The sequence below is a fragment of the Ambystoma mexicanum genome, chromosome 6p, assembly GCF_040938575.1.
Source record: "Ambystoma mexicanum isolate Mex_15411 chromosome 6p, UKY_AmexF1_1, whole genome shotgun sequence".
Lineage (NCBI taxonomy): Eukaryota > Metazoa > Chordata > Amphibia > Caudata > Ambystomatidae > Ambystoma > Ambystoma mexicanum.
In genome coordinates, this window is record NC_090935.1 from 606717255 (window position 1) to 606743235 (window position 25981).

At 45.4% G+C, this 25981-nt stretch overlaps 1 protein-coding gene across 2 annotated transcripts in view; it reads right to left on the reverse strand.

Moving 5' to 3' along the window:
• IQGAP2 (IQ motif containing GTPase activating protein 2) overlaps positions 1-25981 on the reverse strand; it is a 1674846-nt gene that overhangs the window by 1013869 nt on the left and 634996 nt on the right. The window lies entirely within an intron of this gene.

The window sequence follows — 25981 nt, forward strand, 5'->3', positions numbered from 1 at the left end:
CCCTCCCCAAATACCACCTCTAACCTGGGTGCCAGCCTATCCACCATAGCCTTGTTGAGGTCCATGGGGAGACCGTCCGGGTCGGATGCCTTTCCCAAGGAAAGTGATTGGATTGCAGAAGCAGACACCATGATAAGAGTGTCGAGCCCATCCGATTGGGAGGTGGAAAACCTTGGATATGTGATAGGGGTAAGGAACTTACGTATCTGCCCATACACACTGGGCTCAGAAGTTGCATACATTTCCTGATAGTATTCCGCGAAGTGGGTATTAATGCAGTCATCTCCCGTCAAAGGAGACCCATGAGCGTCCCGAATTGAGGCAACTATCTGCGCGGATTGGCTTTATTTCAAGGCAGGAGCCATTCTTCGTAGAGGTCTACCACTGTCTAGGAAGTATGCCTGGGTCCAACTCGAGAATGACTTTTGGACCCTTGCGATTGATACTTAGCTGAGTTCCATCCATAGCTTACATAAGTGAGAATATGTTTGTGGGTCTCGTGTGTGTTTGTGCTGCCTCTCGGTGACAAGGATAGCCTCGTTCAGTCGTTCTTCCCGCTCGCCCCAAAACTTGAGTTTATATGACCAACGTGAGATGCACTGGCCACGTGTAAAAGCTTTAAAGGCATCCCAGCAAGCATATGCCGTGTATTCTGACATTATGCTGTTTTGCCAAAATACATCTACATCCTCCCCCGGGTGTGTGAGAAAATCGGGATTCTCCAGCGCCCTTAGGTTGAGCCGCCAGATCGGGGTCTTGGGTATGGTGTTTGGGAGTGTCATGTGTAACCGTACCGGGACATGATCCGACAGCGTTGTTGGAAGCACCGTACAGTCACTAGCCATATACACTGCGTTCGCCGGCAGCAACCCGTTAGAGAGTAACTGTGGTGCCGATGGGGAAAGGAATGTGTAGTCTTGGTGAACCCCATGTATACTTCTCCAAACATCCCACTGACCCAATGCGGCCAATTGGGTATTGAGTACAGCACACTTTCTAGTGCATATGGGAGTGCTGTTAGGTTTGTGCCATCTATCCAATACGGGATTGAGGGCAACATTGTGGTCTCCCCCACTATTGACATGCACCCCATGTGCTGCGGGCAGGTCGTGAATGTATGAGTGAAAAAGGACGGCGTTTCCGCAGTAGGTGCGTATGTATTCAGCAATGTAATGGGGTGATCAGCAATTTTGCTCTGAATGAGTATAGGAACCGGTTTGTGAACTGAAATGGAAACTTCTCTCCTACCGTGGCAGGACGAATGCGCTGCTGCACCCATCCATCCGCGTTCTAGGTTTGCTGATTTGCCTCATTTAGATGGATTTCTTGCAGGAATATAATATTCCTTTGCCGATCCCACATAATGTTGAGAATCTGTATTCTTTTAATAGGATGTCCCAATACCTGGATGTTGTGTGTTTTCGATTTGAGTGTAGCCATCAGCTCATTATGGGGTCCCGCCCTCACGTTCCTAACTGTTTCCACACTGGCGCATTTGTTATCCGATCACCAATCTGTGAGCACATACTTAAAAAAAGCCCCAACTTGTGCATCAACTAAAACATTATTTATTTAATTTATAAAGCGCACTAACAGCCCAGAGGCATTGAGACGCTGTTACAGATACGTGCTATTTGCATTACGTTTTGACATACATTACATTTGGATAAGGGGAGCAAGGCACAGCCAGTGTTACAGTTTAGGCAAACCGCTGAGTTTTTACAGCTTTTCGGAATACCCAGTATGATTTTTCTGCTCTTAGCAAAGGGGGGAAGGAATTCCAGTGTTTGACTGCAAGGTAGGGGAAGCTGGAGCAACCGCCTTTTGCTCGTTTAACTTTATGTAGGAGTAGGCAGTGTCCGTGTATGGTGTCCTGGTGGGTCTTGTTAAATGTGCTTTGGCTATTTTCTGGGAGAGCTTGGGCGGAACTGTACTGTACAGGCACTTGTGCTTGATGGACAGGGTTTTAAAGATAGTTCATTCTTGGATGGGTAGCCAGTGGGCCTCACTTCTAGCTTCTGAGATATGTTCTCTTTTTGGGATGTTTGGAGCTCCTCAGAGAGCATTATTTTGAATTACTTGAAGTTCATGGATTTTTCTGGAGGAGGTGCCTGCAAAGAGGACATTGCAGTAGTCAGCCCTCGAGCCAATGATAACTTGGGCAATCATTAAGCAGCTGTTTTTGGAGAGGAAGGGTCTTGCAGCATTTAATACCTTGGTAGCATAGGCTTCTGATGAAGCAATGGCATTGACTTGGTGGGACATGGTAAGGGAGGGGTCATGGTACACTCAGAGTTTTTTACGAAGCTAAGACAGGGACCAAGATGTTGTCAATCTGGAAGGCAGTGTATTGATTAGTGTTTTCTTTTACAGCTGTGGGTGGTGCAACAAGCAAGATTTCAGTTTTGTCGCCATTTAGACACAGGTGGTTTTCCGCCATCCATGACTGTATCAAGGAATAGATATTATTAGGGGTATTTGAGTCATCCGCATAATTGCCTGTGAGTGGCAGCAAAATTGGGTGTTGTCGGCATAGTTAATGTGTGCTATGCCGATGGAATCCAGGGTATCGAAGAGGGGCCTAGTGAAGATGTCATAAAGGGTTGGGGATATGCATGACCCTTGTGGTACCCCACATGGGATTATTGAACCAACTTGAATAAAAAAAAAAAACAACATTGGGATAGACCAGTCTTCTCCCAATAACATGGCTAAGAGAGCCCATACTTGGGGTTGGCAGGGGTGGGTATGTGGGCTGCTCCCCTTTCCCACATATGCCATTGTCTCCCTGCGGGTGGACGAGGCAATTTCATCCACACACAACACTGCAGAAGGACTGAGGGGGCCGAGGATGGCCGCTGACTATGCGCTTTGCGATCTTGTCTTTCCCTTTGAGTTTTAAAAGAAATAGGTCCGTGTTTATGCCCAGAGACAGGCTGGGGCGGGCGGAGACCCATCTGTGTGTTATCCATGCTCAACTCTGCTGGGTCGCCCAACATGTTCCTGAAAAAGCATATGAAGGGCCTTCTTCCAAGGGGGGGCCCAAGCGGAACGGCCAGATGCATATTTCTCCTGCCACCCCAGGTTGATCACTAAACCGCTCCTTTGCGGCCTTGATCTGGGCCTCGGGCCCTTTCCCTGATTTTTGCCATCTGCCCCTCATCCTGGGTCGGCACCTGGGGGGGGTGACGAGCACCCCGCTGGTGTGGCCTTCGGCCCTGTATGGCCAAAATATGTGGCCACTTGTCCATGCTGCCGCAGGAACCGCCATGCATCTTCAGGGTCAAAGGAGGGCCACTGCTGTATGAGAACACCAAACTGCTGGGAATTTGAAGGAGTGTTTATGCTCCATGCCCTTCAGTGCTTCGAAGATGGGGTTAAAGTTCTTCCGGCATCTGGACTCCTCCATGTAGTAGTCATTGAAGATACTGATGTCTATGTTATCGACCTTCACCATTCCTGCTGCTCTGTACGCCCTCAGTATGGCTAATGTATGTTGAAAATTTAGCAGTCTCATGGTAATGATGCAAGGGCGTTCCCCAACTGCCGGCTTGGGTATGGGAGCACGATGCACTTTCTCGATCACATAATTGCGGGGATTCTCCATGTGGAGCTTATCGTGCAGAAGTTGTATATGTAGGCCTCTAGGTCAGGGCTCTCTTCTTTTTCCGGGAGGCCCGCCAAGCAGAGGTTATTCTGCCAGGACCTATTTTCTTGGTCTCCGAGTTTGGCCCCAAGGGCGCTGCACGTCCCTGATGACCCCATCCAGGTCGGTCGCCGCTGTGTCATGATTGTCTTCCAGAGTGCTGATGCGCTGCTCATTATCTGTGGTCCTTTCTGCCTGTGCATTAAGCCGAATGTGGATATCTTGGATGTTGCGCTTAATGTCTTGGACAGTGGTCTTTGTTTCTTAGGTCCGTTGTCTGATAACTCATCTTGGCCAGGATGGCCTGGAGTTGTGTTTGTATCTCCATCTGGGGTCATTTGTCTAGTAGATAGGTGCAGCGGGGTGCAAATGGGTAATGCGTCTGTGGTGTGGCCTGAATCCGTGTCTGGTTACGACAGTACCATGCCACTCACGCCTGCTCCTCAGGATGGTTGCAATGGAGTGTCTTACTGTGCAGCAGATGAGGTTTTGTGCTTCTGCATCCCTCGCTCGAAGCGCCAGTCCAATGCAGGCCTTTAGGGTGTCCTGTCAAGTGACTTCAATTCAGCAATCCCACTAAGTCAGTGCCTCGTCTGGGACGCCCAAGGGAAGCCCTTATTTATATATTTTTATGACAAGTTATACTCTTGATGATAAACCCTTATATAACGCCCCTCTCTTTGAATCCCCCTGACCTCACTGAGCCAAGAAGTAGGTTTGTATTGCAATTTAAAAGGTTTATTGAGAAAGTAAACAATATATATATCACACTTTTATGAATAAATTAATATTTGATAGCACACTTAGGCATATGACAGTGATCAACAATGAATGATGTTACACTAGCCCACTGATTTAATTACTGAGGAGTTAGTATAGAGAGGATAAGGTAGCTGAGAATACTTTTATGATTTCAAGGAAATGCAGTACAGAAATAAACTGATAGGGTTTCACAAGAGATAATATGTTCACTTTTCCCCTTGTGGCAATTCACTTCGCCCCCTATGCAATATAAGGAGATGGAAGTGAAGCACACAGTTTTCAGGAATACAATCACAATACAATACGAATTTCAGTTCCCCCCTAGCAAGTTTACAGCAACAGGGATGGTTTTAAAACACAGGATAAAATACTTTAATGTGATTTGCAAGGGAGTGAAATATGCTAAAAATGATTTTAATTCCCTATAGGAGATTCAGGGTAGGTGATAGCTACTTAAGATTGGTTCAAGTCCACACTACCAATTATTCATGAGGGATTATTAGGTTGAAAACGAATTTTAGCAGTGCAAGCAAAAGACAGCGATTTTTTTGACAGGTGAAGAAATTGGGCCAAATCGCAAATCGAGGCACTTTTTCCGAATGTGTCGAGCGCGATTACGGAAAAACTATAAGGAGTAGAAGAGGAAGCCATTTACAACCCCCCCTAATTTAACATTTGTCTGAGCCAAGGAAAGCTCATTGTTCTGTTTCCCTGCTCCCAGGTGCTCCTCCCCTGATTCAAACAGAGAGGTGTAATCTCCTTTTGGTGGGAACAGCAGAAGGCAGCCAGGCCTGCAAATGCAGTTGTTGGGCAAGTTTCAACTCCTGTAGGGGGTAGTTGCCGGGCAGAATTCAATCTCTTCAAGCCAAGCTTCAGCTAAATGTCACTTTTGTTCCAGTTTTCTTCATTCAAATCAAACTTACAATTTTTACACATGCAGCTAGAACGCTGATTCTAAGTTCAAAACTATGACCTTTAAACAGTTGCAACCTATGTGACACTCAAAAGTAGGTCACTCATTTATTTTAAACATTTCGATTTTAGTGGTTTTAAATCCAATTTCAGTTAAGCTGCTGACATCCACAGCTCAGCCAGTTTTGTTATAAACATTGTTTTGGGCTCTTCATCTTCCCAGATTTTGTATGCATACAAGACTACATTCTACCAAATGTCTGCTGGTGTTCAGTGAGATTTTTGAGTATCTTGCAATGTTTAAAATAGGCATTTTTAGCTTGCATTTCAGAGAAACAAAGGTGATTTCAAAGTGCTTTTTGAGCTAACAGGCACTTCTGTTTTTCCTTTGGCACCACGTTTCACTCATGGCGCTTCTGGCCCATCACGCTCGCACTGGTGGGTGGCAGGTTAGGCGACCATTTTGGTGTGCGCAAAAACTGCACGGTTTTCCTGGATTCTGGTGCAATGTGGGCTTTTCAGCCATCTTGGATTTTCTAAGCCCACAGCACCAAATGTTGTAGCCTAATAATTCAAACGTGGGTCAAGACACCCAACAGTGCCAGCTGCTCTGGCGGCATACAGTATGTGCCAGGAGCGAGATATCAGGCCCCCAAACTCACCCAGCACAAGGGGGGGGAGGCACAGCACCCGGATTACAAACATATGAGGATCTCCAGTGGTGCCGGCATATGATTTGTCAGATGAGGGCATAATTCAATATATCAATCTCTGTACAGCAGCCCTATACCCCGCCACACTAAGGTATGGCATCCATGCCATGAAGTATCAAGTTCAGTAATGGGTCTCGTTACGTGTCCGATCTCCTGTCAGCAGATCGACTTAGCCATTTTATCACCACAGCAGGGCGCCTGTGGCCGCCCATGAGTAGCACCAGGGTATCAGGCCCACCCCGTGCCCCAGATGTAATATTTAAAGTTCCACCTTTATGGGTCTGTGAGTGTCCACCTAAGCGTTCTAACACCCAGGCTCAATTGGAACCCGACCTGCCGCATGTAGCGCCCCTGGAGCCGCATACCTGCATTGCGAGCGGGGCCACTGTGGCCCGATGTACATAGCCTGGTCCGTGAGGGGTCCGTGAAGTGTCCTCCTCCCTAGCCAGCAATCACCTGCGATGTCTTTGTGTCCCGGGAGGTGACCACGGGGGCATGGTGGTCCAGTCTTTACTCTGCCACTTCCTTGGGGTCTCAGTACAAGCCGATCATACGCCAGGCTGTTGCGTTGCACTGGTAGCCTGTGCCAGTGCAGTATACATCTGTGCTTATTCATCATTCGGATCTCGGTCAGCTGGAGCTTGAGGGGTTTCAGTACGGAGGGCACCGTAGCAACAACCAGAGAGCCGTACAGCAATACGGCATAGTCCTGGGCCACGCCTCCAGCCGCTTATCACAGGAGTATCTTCCTCGCTGAAATGTTGGTCTGCCGGCCCATGATTGCCGCAATCCCATCTCACCTGCAGCATCGGTCCCGGGACGCCATGACTAGTAAGATTCAGATCAATTGTTTTAGTGTTAGGTATTTTAGCAATGAATTTACATAAATGCTTTTGAGAGGTTTATCTTAAAATGGACCACTTCAATTTTGACGATTTTCAGCCCTTACATGGATCTGGTGCAAATTTCAAAAAATGTGATTGGCTACACTAGAGATAGTTTTTAGGACATGCATAGTAGGTGCAGGTTTCCTATTTCGAATGTGTATTCTGTATGTCAATTATTATTAGGGTATTTTATTTAGCACAGATCTAGCACCGGGAAGCAACAGAGCGATTTGCAATCATAGGGGGAAGAACACAGTGAGGGAAGTAGAGAAAAAGGGAACTGCGCAAACAGCAGAGGGTGGGCAATTGGCAGCATGGAATTGACCAGCAACCAGAGGCGGAAACAGTGGGGAGCAGATCACAGACTCTCAGGTGGGGTGGCGAATCGAGGGTGTTGGGGAAGATCTTTCCGGAACTGTAGAAGCAATGTGGAGGTTTCATAGTCTTGGGCTTAGACAGAGAAGGCCTGTCTTCCGGTCCTTTCCTTCCTGCCCTCTGGAGGAGTTCACCTCTGCACATATCCTTACATTTGGTAGACAGCAGGTCTTCTGAGATGCATAGTTTCTCAGTGAGGTAGCTTGGGGACTTCAGGGGGACAGCCTTATAGAGGATGCAACAGGATTTGAAGATTAGTGATACAAGCTTGCAGCAGGTGCCAGTGCAGTTCGATGAGGATCGTAGTGATGTGGTTGAATTTGCAGAGTCCTTTGATGAGTCGTGCTGTAGCATGCAGGACCCATCTCCGAGGATGACAGGGTAGTGGAATGTATATTCTAAATAGTTGGATGGAACTTTACAAAGTTGGAAACTGCTATTGCGATATACAAAAGACACATGCCGTGCACTCAGAATGTACTAATCCTCACATGCAATCTGCTGGGCACATGCACAGGAAGTAAGCAAGCACATGCCACATTTTTTGACTATGTAAAGGAATAATGAGTCGGGCATATCCCTCATGCACCTCGTTTCCCTCCACCCTGCAGAGAGATCTTTAGGAGTGCTGGCCATTACTTTTCTGCATTTCATAGCCACCACGAGGGTGCTCTCAACATCCCACCTCCTAGGCATTGCTTCGGATTTAACGCTCGTGGAGCAGGATCTGCATATCTTTTCGGTGGCCAGCGCGCGCATGCATATTGAACGGCCAGCCTTTGTTTCTTGGCGGCAATTCTTAAAGAGAACGCTGTCGTTGAAGCCGTGGGTTTGAACCAGCGTTCTCTCAAGGAAGGCCTGCACAGGCGGGGAAAGCAGGGGTGTGGGAGTCAAGAGACTGCTCAGAGGGGGAACATGTCTGGAGCCGGTCTCGGCTAGCCAAGTGCCCAAGGAACAGCAACAGTGCGAATTCTCCAGGACACAGAGCAACCGTGGTGTGCGCCAGACCCCCGCTCCAATTTACACGCATGCATGTCAGCACATGGCCATCAGGTGGCACGTTGGTTAGATCCTCTGCAGGGACTGTGCAACTTCAGAATCATCCTCGCACGGTCACCCACACCATTTCAAGCCACCCCGTCTGTTTGGGCAACAGTAGTAGCACAGTGGGGGGCGGGGGCGAGTGCAATACAGCCCTAAACACTCAATAGTAGCACGAGCATTGTTGGTTTTATCTAAATCACGAACTGCCAACAGTGCAATCTGGCGTCCTCCGGGCCACTCCCTTGCCAGAAATGCACTCAGTCACTGGGCCGTTACAGCAGGACCAAAACCTCAATCACGTAAGGCAAAAATCAACAGTAGATGCCCACATCCCTTTCAATGAACTCCAATAGACTGGTCCTACTGTGCAACCATCAACCTGACCCATTTACAGTAGGCACAGCATAACGACACTTTTTGCTAATCCTATCGGTAGGAAAATCTGACAGGAATTGTAATGTCATAATGCGCTTAACAGCCAGAGGTTTCTAAGCGTGGACCGGGGATCGAATCTGTGTGGTTCCATGTCGTCTTGCTTCCAAGGTGAGCATGTTGCCGCTGAGCTATCCTCCGAGACACTTGACTCGGCAACAGTAATGCTGTGGGTTTTCCGCAATATAACGTCTACCCCGCGCGTCACTAAACGCTCCTGGAGCAGAAGTGCAGCCTTCCACATCTTTAAAGTGGTTTTCATAAGCCATGGTCTTTCAGAACTAGCACTACATCCTTGCAGCATCGTTCTCAGAGTCATCAGGTTTCTAGTACATGCCAGTTGTCATCTAGCCGAGTATATTTCTTTCAATCAGGGGACTTACAGTTTTTTCTTTTCCCATTTTCATTTGAGAACTACATGTCCCAGAATGCAAAGAATAAAAGCAGTGTTTTATGGCCTACTACTGCTCCTTGCAGAGAGGACCCGTGAGCTCCGTTTTCTTCACAGTGGCTCTGAGCTACTAGGAAGCCCATAGAGTCAATTTGCCAAGTAATTTGAACAGTGTCACTGCTTAATCTTTTAGTTTGCTTTGGGCCCTACTCTGCACTACACCAAAGCCTGATGCTCTCGTTTCTCGTTCTAAACAGCACTCGGTTGTGCAGAGGGACCAATTTATAGTTAACATTTTGGTTACAAAATTGATGCATGATAGTGGATTTCGGATCCAGGAGCCCATGGGGAGGGGTTCTTTAGCCTCCCTACTACGCTGTATCTCGGTAGAGACGCACTCCCATAGTAAAGGCTGCGTCCTTCATTGTGTTATGGCTAGTAACATTTCTATGTCGGTTATGTAATGTAATGGGCATTTGGATAGCGCCTTTCACCATTTGTATGGTCTTAACGTGCTGTGGGTTGAACGCCCTTGGGGGACAGAAGTCCAGGTATGGGAAATGCGTCAGAGTTATAGAATGCGTGCACGCATTTTAGCCAGTACGAGGTAGGTAGGGGTGGCCAAGTCCCTGCTAGTCACCCATGTTGAGCAGGCAAGTGGGTGGGTGCGGAGAGGTAGTCTGGAGAGTATGCGAGAGAGACATGTGTACAGCCCAACCGAATTTTATCATGCAGGTAGCTGTATTCTAATGGTAGAGGTGCTGTGCAGGGTAGGTGAAGCAGGAGAGACATAATGTGTATAGATAAGATCGAATGTTGTCGTGGGGGATAGCTGCATTCTAATGGCAGAGGTGTTGAGCGAAGTATGTGAAGCAGGAGAGAACTATGTGTACAGCTAGACCGAATGTTATCATGCAGGATAGCTGAATTCTAATGCAGAGGCGCTGTGCAAGCTTTGTGCAACGTTCTTTCCACAGGCGTAGAAGGATTCGGGAAGAAGACTGGCAGAACCAAAGGCTTGTTGAGATGGAATTTTGAAGGAACCTTTGGCATAAAGGTGTGGTGGGTCCGCAGCACCACCCGTGTAGTGTGGAAAGACAGGTACCACCACTTGCAAGGGAGGGGCTGGATCTCCCAGACTCACCTGGCTGAGGTGATGACTACCAAAAAAGCTGTCTTCCACGATAGAAACTTCAAAGGGGCCTGATGCATTGGTTCAAAAGGGGCCCCCATGAGCGTAGTCAAAATGACATTGAGCCCTCAAGCCGGAGCAGGAGCCTTCACTGGTGGAAAAATCCTGAAGAGGCCTTTGAAGAACTGCGACCACAGAGATGACTTACCAGGCATCCTGGTGTAAAGGGACATGGCATCATAAAAAAGTGTAGAGGAGCACACCATTTGTCAATTTCTCCTTTCTACATTCAGCGCTTGTTCTGTGTTACAGAAATTTAAACTTAAATTTAGGTGCCCCGGAGCCAGATCCTGGGCTACAGAATCAAATCTAATAGAAAGGCTTTTGGGATATACTTTCAAACAAAAATGACCATCACTATGTGCTCACTTTTAGGCATTAATCATTGCAAAATGATATTTATCTAAGTTGTGTTTCAACATATATTATTTAATCTTACTTAAAGTAAACAAACATCAATTCTTTTGACTTTTGCTTATTCAAAAAATAGTACATGAACAGAAGAGTTCTAAATTGGAACAATTTCTAATCATTCTTAGTAATTGATTTAGATACAAAAAACACAAATGATTTCCTTCTTGTTTGTATTAGGCATAAAGTATCTCTTAATGTTCATTTCCTATTTTTCTCTTTCAAACTACACTGGTCCTTCTCTTTCAAAATTCATTTTACAACTTCTGGCGGCTTGCCTTCTTGTTGATATGAATCTCTAATTCACGACGTGTTTCGGGCAAATGACGCACTTCATCAGGTGTGGACAAGTGTCTTTTTCAATAAACGATTTTCTGCAAGTTAAATACATAAATATTCTTGTCAATAGTGTTGCTCATCATATTTCAAATATTACAGTAACGTTCGTTTTACCTCGAGAAAGATATATGCGTGTCTCTTTTTCCTCTGACCTGTGAACCAATGTCTGTAAAATTCACCACTTTTTGCTGGGAAATTACTCCTGTAGAGTTATCGTGTAGGACCTTTGCCTACTTCATTTCTTCAGATGGAACGGGGGTTTAGCCAAATGTGTAAGTAAATAGATGCTACACTTTAATACTTTGCCCTTTCTCACTGCGTGGTTTTTGTACCGGGACCAGTCGCTACTAAAATAGTGCTGTGCTCCAGTACAAAAACCTGGATTCTCTTGTGTATCAGCTTATGTATTGTGCACTTCAATATTCCTCTTATTTTGCTCACCTATGCTGGAGGGCGGATACGGAGAATGGCTTGAGCTTTTTGGAGTGTCACTGTCCTCAGACGTTTTAATGGTTCTGTGCTCCTCGTCACTGATGTTGTGGATCTTTTCTCCCTGCGAAGCGATCGATTTTGTGTTAAGATTATATATATTGCTAATATGCTGAATTCAAGTTGAGGAAATGTTAGCAAAATAGTTTGCTCGAAAATACCTTTGTTCTTTTGTGCGTCTTTGTTGCTTCGCGTCGCGCACCTTCTTATCACTGCTTTTCTCTCTCATGCATGCTGACATTCTGTCACCATTAGTTTTGTATTCCTGGTGCGGAATATTCCCCTGTTAATTACAAATCGGATAAGCTCTACGGGCTGTTTCCTAATGTGCATGGTTCTCTCGTTGTCTTTCACGCCCCATATATCTCCTTACCTTGTCTGTGGTAAGAGTTTGGCAATCAGCGTCTTCCTCCCTCGAGGTTCATGTTCTGCGTTGTTCCAGTCGTTATGGCAACTGAATCGCATTTCCAGGTTCGTCTCTCTCCTTTCCAGAGGAGGTGACTTACTGCTTGTATTGGTTGGTTGTGGCCCCCACCATCGAAGAGCTTCTCAGAACTCCTGGTCGTGAATTACCTTGTCCGTCTATGTGCCTGTGGATCTGCAGCCACTGTGCATCCATAAACTCCTGAATGGGTCTCATCTGAAGTCTGCACAGCGGGACAAGGTAGATGCAGACAGATATCATGCCGAAAGACGACTTAATGGCTCGCACGGTTGCGTTCTTTGCGGATGACAGGTGCTGCACTTATACCCAGGATGGCTGTCACCATCTCCAAAACCGTGTTGAGGTGGGTGCCCAGGAATAGAGCATTCTGCGATGGCTCCAAGAAACACTTCAGATATTTGATGGAGAATCCAAGAGCCATCAGAATGTGAATGGTCTCCGTGGTGGGCTGGATTGCCAGCGCGTGGGAGCAGATCAGCCAGTCTTGATAAGGGTATACGTGGATCCCCTTGAGGCACAGATGCACTGCCACCAGCTCTAAACACTTAGGGAACACCCTCAGCGCTGACTTCAGACTGAAGGGCAGGACCTTGAACTGATAGTGTCATCCCTGGACCACGAACTGTAGGAAGGTCCAATGTTTTGCACGGATGGTGACGTGAAAGTAGGTGTCCTCCAGGTCCAATCTTGCCAAGAAATCCCCTTCCTCCAGCTGGCAGAGCACGTGCTGCAACAGGACCATCCTGAACTTCTGGGATTAAGTCTAGGATTGGCTGCCACCATCCTGACTTCTTTCATACCAAAAAGTATCGGGAGTACACTCCAGAGCCCCAGAGGTGCTGGGGGACGGGCTCCATCAACCCCTTTCTTAACATGGACTGGTCCTCTTGCAGCAGTTTAGGCATGTGTAATTCTTGGCATGCCACAAGAAGTGCGAGGACACCTCTGTTGGAATTCCAAGTTGTGCCCTTGATGAAGAACGGCCAGCACCCAATTGTCTGTGGTGACGATCTTCCACTTGTCGACAAAGTTTGCTAGCCGGCCACCCACTGGAATGCGAAAGTGGGGAGCTGGATCCGTCACCAGTTCAGGCCTGCTTTGGTGTCTGCTTTCTGGCCTGTGAGTCACGACGCTGCCCTCCGCTTCCGACAGCTTGAGAGCCTCCTCTGTAAGCCTCCTGGGTAGTACAGCAGGAGGACTGGCAAAAGGGTGCACAGTATCCCTTGCAGGATCTGCCCAATTTCCCTCTTGAGGAACGAAATGATAAAGATCTTCTCTGCCTCAATGTCCCCAGGGACCAAGCATGCAGTCTCTGTGTCGGTCTTAATCGATTGGCGAGATTCGGCCAACGCCTTTGTGAACAAATTATTCCTGTTGAAAGGCATATCCACCACCTTGGCTATGGATTTCAGGGTGGGTGTGCAGTCCATCAGCCAAACCTGGCATCGCAGGGCAACTCCATTGCCCATCTGGCGTAACCCAGAGTCTGCAATTCCAGTGCCACCATGCTGGCATGGTCCGAGGTCATATTGCCCTCTTGGAATAAAGCCGGGGCATTAGTCTTTCTCGTTCTATGGCAGGAAATCCAGAATCAGACCAAGCTTGCACCCGAGTTCCTGATCATACCGGGACAGGATGGCCAGGGCGTTGGCGGCTTTGATGGTGGAAGCGTGGTGTAAATGATGCGCATCCCCACCGCATCCACCTTCTTCCCCTCCTGGTTTGGAGGCACCATGGTCAAGGATGATGAGTTCACCGAGAGCTTCCTGGCATCAGAGTCTTGAGAAGGCTGCAATCTCAGGCACCTTGGGGCAGAGTGCGGCACCCTTTATTTCTTCTCCAGCCTCTCTCTTTTGGGAGGGGCGGTGTTCGCCATCTTCAGCAGTTCCAACCCATCCTCTCAAACTTCGTCCAGCAGCAGAATCAACATGACTGTCTTCGACATGACCATCTTCCATGAAGACTCCCGGCGCTGAAAAAGAAACCGTTCCTCCTCCTTTTCTTCTAGGATCAGGTTGAACCGGGCACTGGCCATTGACAGCATGCTATGAAAAGAGACCACCTCATCAGGGGGTGAAGCCCTGGTGTGTTCATCCATGCCAAGAAGCTCACCATCAGCCGGCACATAATCATCATATTCATCCATATGGGTAGATGCTGTGTCTGTGCCTGTGTCGGTATGTGTAGGCACTTCTCTTTGGAGTCAACGGTCTACGGAGGGCAGCCTGTTCACACGCAGGTGCATCTTGTGGAGTTGGGGTCGGTGGGCATGGAGGTAAATTATCCTGACTTATTTTGTGAACACTTCTTTCTTTTTCATGTATTTAACCACACATTTTAGTAGTAAGGATTGGCAATAGGTTTTTTAGTATAGGCCCTTTTATTTTGAGAAGACTCCACTAGGACTGCATTATTATTATTTGATGGTCGTAGCTTGCTCCCAACTTTAGATTTAGGTTTAGATAGGAGTTTATCCAACCCCTGCAAAAGTTCAATAAACAGCCCTGAACTGTGGTCACTTGTGTCTGTCTTACTGTTGATACCATGCCTTCCTTACAGGTCACAGACGACAGAATGGATACCTTGGATGTCAAAGGGGTTGTCGACGAATACCGCTCCTTCACACCATTGTCCTAAGAATAGGGACGGTGCTTTGAAGGGGTCAGGGACTTCCTCGCGGAAGTTACCCCACCCGCCCCCACACCGGCAGACTGTGGATGGCGGATATGGAGACTGGGAACGTGTCCTTCCCGAACTGGATCCTCAGCGTGAAGTTCAGCTTTCTATTCGATCCTCTGACCAGAGGCATCTTCAAAGGACATCAACTTCTTTTCAAAGGGAGCACGTTTGTGAGACTGGCCGCTGCAGGGTTATGCATCATCTAGAAATTCATATAGTACTTAACCACCAAATTCAACTAATACGTAACCACCAACACTGGGGCAGGAAATTAATTACCTGGAAAAGATATATCGACAATGTCTTCATAATCTGGAGAGGTGAGAGTTAAGAACTTTATACCTTTTTGTCATATCTTAACTCTGAAAATGATCGTATTAAATTCACTATGTAAGTGGGAAGTCCAAAAATACATTACTTGGATGTGGAACTTGAATTGAAAGATGGCAGGATAATAACAAACCTTTTTCACAAACCTACTGAAGTGAATGACAGCTTGCACTACATGAGTCAACATTCAAAACATCTAAAGGATAACCTACCCTATAGCCAATTCCTTCGAGCCAAAAGGATTATCTCTGAAGAGGATATGCTGTCAATTGAAATGGACAAAATGACTTCTAAATACACCGAGAGAGCATATTCAGAACGGATTATCAAAGTAGCAAGAGATAGAACAACTTTGACATCTCACAAAGATCTCCTAAAAAGTAAAGACAAGGACAAAGAGATACCCTTTCTTTACACACTAAAATACTCCAGCCCGAGTCATCAGATCACTCGGCTAATAAAGAAAAACTGGAGATTGATCCAACTAGATCCTCAACTACATGAACTGTTTGCAAAACCACCACTAATCGCATACAAGATATGTAAGACCAGGAAGGGACCAGTTAGTGAAAGCAGAAAGCACTACATGAAAGTAGGTGTCCTCCAGGTCCAATCTTGCCAAGAAATCCCCTTCCTCCAGCTGGCGGAGCACGTGCTGCAACAGGACCATCCTGAACTTCTAGGATTGAGTCTAGGATTGGCCGCCATCATCCTGACTTCTTTCATACCAAAAAGTATCGGGAGTACACTCCAGAGCCCCAGAGGTGCTGGGGGACGGGCTCCATCACCCCCTTTCTTAACATGGACTGGTCCTCTTGCAGCAGTTGAGGCATGTGCAATTCTTGGCATGCCACAAGAAGTGCGAGGACACCTCTGTTGGAATTCCAAGTTGTGCCCTTGATGAAGAACGGCCAGCACCCAATTGTCTGTGGTGACGATCTTCCACTTGTCGACAAAGTTTGCTAGCCGGCCACCCACTGGAATGCGAAAGTGGGGAGCTGGATCCGTCACCAGTTCAGGCCTGCTTTGGTGTCTGCTTTCTGGCCTGTGAGTCACGACGCTGCCCTCCGCTTCCGACAGCTTGAGAGCCTCCTCTGTAAGCCTCCTGGGTAGTACAGCAGGAGGACTGGCAAAAGGGTGCACAGTATCCCTTGCAGGATCTGCCCAATTTCCCTCTTGAGGAACGAAATGATAAAGATCTTCTCTGCCTCAATGTCCCCAGGGACCAAGCATGCAGTCTCTGTGTCGGTCTTAATCGATTGGCGAGATTCGGCCAACGCCTTTGTGAACAAATTATTCCTGTTAAAAACAAACATTACACACAAAGAAAGAAGGCACATTTGCCTGCTTACATTGCAATAATTACAATAATATAATGAAAGGAAGCTACATGATACACCCGCCGACAGGTGCCAAAATCAAGCTAAGACACTTTGCAACTTGAGACACGGCATCTGTAATCTATGAATTAAGCTGCCCTCGTGGAATATTTTACGTGGGCTAGATCAAGAGAAAAATAAAAGAACGGTGTAATGAACACAAATGTAACATCAGGACTAATAACACCCGTTCACTTGTAGCAAGACACTTCACGGAGAAGAAACACACTGTGGCACAACTCAGATACATGGTACTAGAAAGTGTCCAGAAGTCACGAAGAGGAGGCGATCACTCTAAGAGACTCGACCAAAGAGAACTCCACTGGATCGACAAGCTCAATAGTCTCAACCCAAATGGGATGAATGAGGAATTTTATGACTCATATGACTGGAATACTTCCAATCCAAATGTAACAATTGTTCCCGAATATCCGATGGTTGGGATTGCTTTTATACAAGATGACATGCACACTAAGCGACTTGCGAAAACATGTTGAATTCGATTAATAAAGTATAATGAAGATAATAGAAGAGTTATGATTGAAAATAGATCATGTATGTATGTATGGGGACCGCAAGGATAATTTCAGTGGAGTTTGGATATGTAGATTAAGTAACACAGAGAATGGATATCTTTTCCATCTTATTTATCTTGTTTTCCGACATTCTGAACATATGTAGTCACTATTGTGAGCACATGAAGTCAAGACTGTGAACAAGGGTGCCATTGGGACACCCTCTGCTCCAAAACAGCCTACCTCGCAATGTATACAGTAAAATGTCCTTTTACCAATTAGATGACATAATTTCGAAATAAATAAATGATTGGTATGCGCTCACCGCCGCACAGTGATGTCATTTGTTTACATATGACGTCACTGTGCCAACATACAGACACGGCACGCAAATATTTTTTAAAATGAGCCGCCAGACGGGTAGCGGACCGTTTCCTCACAATGTGCTGTTGTCCAACTGACGCTTTCATCTGCGAGATGGCTCTTCTAAAAGCACCCGTGAATTACTATAGAATAAGGTAAGCAAGCTTTGGTGGACCACGGGCCAAACATAGTTAGAATGACTGCGTATTGGTAGCGCAATATCCATTACCTTTTCCATCTTTTTTAGAACACGCAGAACTGGGTTTATAAAATCCATTTATCCGGTGCAGGCAGAACTGGATACTGCTAACAGGAGTGCACATGCTTAGACTCCATATGACCCATGGACTAACTGCCTTAAGTCCTGGTAGGGATATGCATTTTTGTTGATACACGTTGGTAACCATTATTCACTATAGGACAGTTTGAGAGCACTATACACTTACCAAACTCTTTTCCATAATTTAAATTTTTTTAGGACAGGATCCAATAGAAGATGTGGCACTACCATTGACCCTCATTTGAAGAAGCCCCATTACACTACCCCAGAGGATGTTCCAAACGGCACGTGTGAGCGATATGCCATCATATCAGGGTACTTCCAATGTAGACATCCATTAACCAATAAAGCGTAGCTAACATGCACTTTATTATTTTTTCCCACATCATGTGATACAGAGAATACAGACTGAACTCAGAAAATGAACACGAATGAAGGAATAATGTTATGAAAAGTACATGGAATACTGCTCCTGACAAAGGGATTCTTATCCCGAAACGTGTAGAGCTCATTGTTACTTGTAATTATTCATTGAAAATGAAATTCATGAAATAAATACTATGTACAATCTGGTTCAAATATTGTAGAGAACCCATTATATGTTTTCCACGACCTATGATCATGAATTAAAAACTTTTATTTGTGAAATTTAAATATCACTGAAATCGTTTAAGTTACGTGCATGAAAGACTTGTGGTCACTCCACATCCTATATATCATTGGACTAATTAAGAGTACTATTCTATATATAATATTGTTTGTTTTGTTAAAATAAGAAATTGAGTGTGCAAGGGATGCAAGTGTTCACACAGCTTTTTGTTCTTCAGGCACGGCGGTGCCCAGAGTCTGAGTCAGAGGCCTTACCCCCCTTGAGCCATGCTGTTTACCCGCGGTAAAGGTCCATCCTGGTTTTCAACAGAAAACCATGTCAAATGTTGCAAACCCCTTCATCATGGTCCGAATATAGGCACTCGTGGTGCTGATCCTCAATGTATATTTTCCGCAGTCCACACTTGGCACAGAGCTTGAAGAGACTCCTCTTCTCCTCCGACATCATTGAAGTGCGAACTAGGCCCAAGCCTGGGTCTTTGAAAAAACATTGAAGAGAAGATCCATGATGGAAGGTGATCTTCGCCAACAACGGGTCCCCGCCGCCAGTAGTCGAGCGACAGTTGAAGATGAAACTATGTCTGTCAAAAAAAGACTAATCAATTTTTCTAAAACACTCAAGATATCAAAAAAGGCAATATGAGTTGACTCCCAAAACTGAAGCATGTGGTAAAAATCTGAGGATGGCCACCAGGGGTGGAGCTTAGTGAGACGACTGTCATTGGATGGGTGCAATATGACCCACAGTAAAGGGATTAGCTATAGAGTAAAAGCGGAAGTGAAACTGTTTTTCTTTTACCGATGATTCCGAGCTGAATAACAGGGAATATTCATCAGCATGTGAATCCAATGCTGGAAAACATTTCCATTTCGGTTATTATGAACCTCTAGCCTGACTGGTCAGACCAGAAAGCTACCTTTTCCTTTCAATCTGCTTCCAGAGTGCCTAAGGGCAAGCCAATAAAAGCAATAATGCCAGGCAGAGAAAAAAAGCAAATTAGTGTAATACAGCCTCTGCCCTGGATTTAAGCAGTCTCTGACAGTGGACTATTTTGAAAAATCCCATAAGCAACAAAAACGTTTTATTTGTTTATGCAGTGGTCGAAGTGTATGAAAAGAAGTAGTGGGACTATGTTCCCTGCTGGAATAGCCCTGCTCCCCACAAACCCCAGTGCCATGCACCCTCCCACGCACAATACAAACCCCCAAACACATGTGCCTCCTGTTTTAAGTGACCATTCAGTGCAGTGCACTGAACGTTCAAGTTTCAACTTCTTCCTACACTTTTATTTTATAACAAAACCATTCCGGAATGGTTTCTTTTGAAAATAACAGTATAGGAACAGTAAAACTTAATAAAAGAAAGTAGAGGAGCACTGCTCCTAACCGCTCCCGCCCACTTCGACCACTGTGTTTATGGGGGTGGAAAGCTTCAAAGATATTTTCAATATTTTAAAAAACCTTTAAAAAAAAAAATCTACCTCTACCTTCATGGCCAATCCATTGCCAGACAGATTGTGCAAGGAACTCAATTACCATTTCTCACAGTAGGTCAATGATATGTGTGACAATATTTTTAAACTAATATTTACCTCTATCAAAAGGCCTCTCTATGAAGAGTCTTCCTGTAAGCAGAATTCCACGCGATACCTTTAGTTATTAGCGCATCACCTCCTCTAGACCCTTCATCTTTAAGCTTACATTCGACCAAACAATGAAAATCAAAGTCTAAATATGACAGCCGATCTAAATTGCATGTGCCTATTGACCATAATCAAAGAATGGTTGCGAATTTTAGCACCACATATCACAGATATCATCAACCAGTCATTCGACAAGGGTGCTGTACCGCAATCGCTGAAGGTTGCGTCCCTTCTGAGCAAAGCATTGTGGGTACCACAAATGGCTTAGTTCTGTTAACTATTTGGATAACGAGCAACTATGCAACTGAGAATTTGTTCAACCCAACAACCGATAGGACACCAGAAATCAGGCTTCAGGCAGAGGAAGGGAACCCATTTTTCAGATTATTGGCCTTTATCCTTCAGATATGTTGGTACCTTCTACCATACCCCCTAAAGTGCTATCTGCCCTGAATTTAAATCCATGCTCATGCAATAAACACAGAATTCCAATGACTTTATGGATTCAAAGTTGTGTATTGTTTTTCCTAGCAGTGTCATGTATACAGAACCCAGCCTCAGACATTCTGTTAAAAGGTGCTTTATGGTTTCCATGCTAGATCGTATCGTACATATTCTGAAATAACTTCCATTTCATCACATGGGTTGCCCGGACTGGTAATTGGTTTGTACAAAGTAAAAAGCGAAACTCGTGCACACCTGGGTCTGGCTACTTAGTAAGTAATACTGGGGAAACCTATACCTGTGCGATATATGTGCTATCTGAGAATAATTATGTAGATTAGCCAGGTGTTCATAATTTGAACACAATCCCATTTCAGAACCCTTTTTCTAAAGGCTTTTTTTCATATGCCACAACTCTTTTGTCAACATATTATAAGGGTCACCATTTTTGCATCAAGTTGCCCGAATAAAATCAGCACCTATCATCCACAGAAGTTTTAACGTTAATGTTAAAGGATATGTGTACCGAGCACTAACTGGTCCACTGGCAGCTCTGAAAAAGGGAGGGTGGGAGTGAGTTAATGGGAATAAGCTGGAAAAGTGCAAGAGAGGAGTGATGTGCTGTTGGCAGCCTCAACCCGGTAACTCTGTTGGCTGGGCTTGGGGTGTTTTCTGGTCGGTAGTCGTCGTGTGCTGTTGTGCGAGTCTATATGTGGTTTGTTTTGTTGTTGCAGTGTAGTGAAGTTTGTGCGGATTGTTGTGTTATAGGTTTGTGGTTGTGTTTGGTTAGAATTTGAGAGGTATAGGCAGAGGGGTGAAATTGTTAGTGGGTTTGTAAATTGGGCAAATGCTAACAATCACAATTCTATCAAGTGTGGCATATGCTGACATTTACGATCCATCTAGATCCGATGCCGGCTAATGTTCACGATTACGTCTAGGTGTGGCATATGTTAATAACCACAATTCCAACTAAGTGTGGCATATGCTAACAATCAGAATTATATCTAAGTGTGCACATGCTGACATTCACAATCCTATCTAGATGCGACGCCGGCTAATGTTCACGATTACGTCTAGATGCGACGCTGGCTAATGTTCACGATTACGACTAGGTGTGGCACATGCTAACATTCACAATTCCATCTAAACGTGGCATGTGCCAACAATCAGAATTCCATCCGGGTGTTGTACATGCCAACATTCACAATTCCATCTAAGTGTGGCATGTGCTAATCACAATTCCATATGGGTGTGGTACATGTTAATGTTCACAATTCCATCTGGGTGTGGTACATGCTAACATTCACAATTCCATCTAAGTGTAGCCTGCGCTTATATTCACAATTCCATCTAAGTGTGGCACATGCGGACATTCACAATCCTATCTAAGTGCAATGCCAGCTGATGTTCACGATTACGTCTAGATGCGACGGCGGCTAATCTTCATGATACGACTAGGTGTGGCACATGCTGACATTCATGATCCTATCCAGATGCGTCCCTGGCTAGTGTTTACGATTACGTCTAGGTGTGGCACATACCAACATTCACAATTCCATCTAAGTGTGGCATGTGCTAATAATCACAATTCCATCTGGGTGTGGCAATGCCGGGGGAAAACGAGGTTGACTGGGCCAAGGGCCTCACACATCGAGCAAGGGAGTCAGACAAAGGCCCAGGAGGGTCTTTCAAAATGTTATCTCAACTGCAGCTCCAGACTGCCAAGGAATGAGCCGAGTCCTGTACTGTGATTACACCAGGCAGAGGACGATGGAGATGGCCAATCAGGGTCCAGGGGCGGGCTGGGAGTCAGGGGGAGGGAGAGAGAGGGAAGCAGCAATGCCGGGGAAAAACGAGGTCAATGACTGGGGCAAGGGCCTCACACAGTGAGCAAGGGAGTCTGACAAAGGCCCAGGAGGGTCTTCTGAAATTGTATCTCACCTGCAGCCAACAGTTGGGGGATGTAATCGCTTTTATAAAAAAAGTGCCTCTTCGTTTTAGCAACTGCGCCTTCAGAGAGAGGAGACCCAGCTCCAGGTGGATGTACTCTTTCGAGGTAGTACTGGGCAACCCCAGAACCGTACTCCAAAAGAACCCCTCAATGACTGAGCCATTTTGTATCCTTTAGGTCAAGTGCCTCCAAACCGTACAACACTGATGGGCAGAACCACTGTCGATACAGAGCTAGTATACACACAAAAGAAAAACCTGCATATTGCTTACAAACGTCCGAACCAAAAAGGAGATCTGTTTAGCCTTTCTTATTTTGTCTTCTTTTATGATCTTATGTCCCAACTCATTTGACACCTGCAGCCCCAGATACCTGTAGATATCCATGTATTCAATCATACCCCAGGAGATTTTTAACATTGGCCTGTTTATTTTTTTAGAGGATATCAGCATACTTCTAGTGTTAGACAGATTTATCCTTAGGCCGTGTCCTTTCCCAGAGATACCTAGTTCCTCTAACATTGCTTTCATCCCAGTGTATAATTGGTCAAAGAGAACCAAGTCATCGGTGTAAAGCATTGATGACACCGCTGTCTGGGCAAGTTTTGGGGGGCATTTGGACTTCTCAGCCAAACGCACTAGCAAGTCTGCGACATACAAATTGAACAACAGAGGTGCAAGCATGCACCCTTGCTTTACACCTCTGTTTATTCATGTTGGATTTGAGAGTTTCTCTCCAACATTTAGGTGGATCCTAGCAGTCGTGTCTGAGTGCATTGCAATGACTGTACCAGCCACTCGGGGCAGTCCATTTTCCTGAGTTTCGACCACAGAATGTTACGGTCTTCCTGGTTGAAGGCTGCCCTGAAATCGACGTAAATGATGTATAATGACAAACCTTGTCTGAACCTTGCATGTGCAATGAACATATCCAATACTTTTATATTATGCGTGGTACTGGACCCACTGCCGAAACCCTATTTGAAAAGGACAGAGAATATTATTGTGGGTTACCCTGGCTTGCAAATGGTCCAGAACACACAAGGCAAAGACCTTTCCGGTGATATCTAAAAGTGACAGGAAACTATAGTTCTTGGGAGGGAGTCTGTCACCAGTTTTATATACCAGCACCAGAATTGACTGACTCCAAGTTTCCTGCACCTGCCCTGTATCCCATACTTTGCCAAACAGGCTTACAAGCACTCTGGACCACACCGTCGGGTCCTCTTTTAGTACCGCGGAAGCCAACCCGTTTGGCCCAGGCACCCTGGAGTTCTTCAATTTCATAATCAGGGATCCCACACTCTGTATTAAACTCCAAAGGCCATGGTTGTATGCCATTGGTTATGGCAGGCTGCTCTGCACATGGTTTAAACATTCTGTATTCGGTATGTGGCAGCCCAAGATAAGTAAAGTAGGAAAGGGATGGGCATGAAGAGGAGAAACAGGGTATTTGATCAGGGCTGGGGCAAGGAATGGAGAAGTGAGTCTGAATGTCAAAAATCTTGTAAAGCTCATGAGAGGTAGGGATGGCAGGTGTAAGCACCGAAGAACAGTGTTGGTTAATGATTGTAAATATTGCTGTTTGTTGATGGCTGTTACTCTATTCGAAAAGAAGGATTTTTTTCCTGCTTTAGTGCTGCTTTACATAAAAGTTGGACTTTATAAGTAAGGCTCCATGTTTTATGGTCTCTCGTTTCCAGTCATTTCCATATTTATTTTTTGTGATTCTTTTCATTTATCCACATTTATTATTTGCTGTATACAAAATAATTTGCAGTCAATTTTCTGCATTTATTTGAATGTAGAAATGCATTAATATGAACGGGTTCATGGATTAACATGTGGTGGGAATGCCTGCAACGGCAGGGCTTGTGGGAAGCACTGCTTGCACTCTATGAACGCAATCTTTAATGTGGGCTATGGAGAAGCACCTCTGGGCTTTTTGGTGGGGATATGGGAGAGAGGGCAAGAGCCTAAATCTAAGGCAGTGAGGAAAGACCTCACACAATAGTGATCATCGCCGCAATGTTACTTATAACCGAAAAGTGAAAGGGGGAGGTGATTAAAAGAAATATGGGAATTCGTAGTGTTGGAATGGATCACGTACGCCTTACAAAAAATAAAAATAATAAATTTAGTAATGACTGGAGGGGAGTGTTCAACTTTCTCAAGGAAGAATTTGCCATCCTGTCCGCAAAAACTCAAGCTATTGAACATTGGTTGAACGAGAGTGCTTGCCTCAATCCGTACGTACACTATTTGTGCTGTTCCAAGGTAGGGTGGGCAGGGAGAGGAAACCATTACTAAATTGGATTGTCTTTACATTCCTGTCTCAAGCACAAATGGTGTGAAACCTATACCATTAATAAAAAGAGGGTTTAAAAAAACCCAATCTCACACACACACACACACATACACACTGGTTGCTCCCTTCATTGCTGCTGGTCTAAGATATATGTTGACAATTGGATTTTCTTTTTTTTTTTATACAACGTTTACACTCTCCATGCTGCCAGTCTGCATCGCGATTGGCTTGTGATGCATGACTCACAGCATAGGGAACCAAGCAGAAAGACCCGTTTTTCTGTTTTTTTCTCAATTCTTGCAAATAAATACAGACACAAAGCAGATTGATTTCAATCTGCATTTATGTTTAAAAATCGGTAAAAACTGAAAACAGGGAGCTTTATTTATAAGCAGTCCAGGGTGTGTGGCTACATGAGGAGCGCAAGAGGCCTTCAGTAGATTTCAAGAGGGCTTTAGTTTGAGCCAAAGCTGGTGCGAAGCAGTCAAAGGTTTTAGTGCTAGCGATGCAGGTGGAATTTGGTAACGGGGATTTGCCGATCCAACACACCATTGGTCCCATTGTCATCCAGAGTGATGCCGTGCCATTTGTAACAGCCAGGGTCCAGCGGCAGTAAGGTCATCAACAAGTTGGTCTCGAGAGAATTTTGATACATGCGCATGAGGGAACATTTTATTTGGAAGGCATAGATTAAAGAAAGGAATGGACCATCATTTTAAATTGGACTGCGGGGGTGGTGGGGCATGTCCAACATCAGGGTTAGAAGATGCTAGAATCAGATCTAAAGGTTGTCCATCTGAATAAGTGGGAGTGATGATGTGTTGTGATGGCCCTAAACATTCTAGGCCATTAAGAAAAACAGGAGTATTTGAAGTGCAGTTGGCCCAGAGGATAAAATCGCCAACCACCTGGATTTTGAAGGGGTGGTGGCAACGGTACTTTACAAGTGTCAGAGAAGGCAGGGTTAGGCACGGATGGGTGATAAAGGACCAGAAGAAAGAGGCTATATTTTCCAGACGAGAAGGAAGCGGAAGCAATATCGCAAGTAGTAATCGGCAGCAAAGAGGACATACTTGAAGGGAGTTTTTTTTAAATGATTGCCACTATGCACTACCTTTACATGAACGATATCATCACCGGTGCATGTTATAAACCGCATCAAGAATGTAACCATGACTTTTCTGAACTTTGAATCATAGCACATCTCTGGGACTCAAATCACAACTAACAATCTTACACAGGACAGAGTAACCATTCATCTTCCCACCTACTTACACAGCGTACCCTCGCCCGACCATTAATGCTAACAACTCCGGAATAATGCAACAGAATCAGCAATGTTTCGATAGAAATCTGACAAATCAGTGAATCAAGCACCCACAGCATTAGCACCCACTGAACTCCAGCATGCACACTGTCCCTCTAGAACCCATTCTCTGC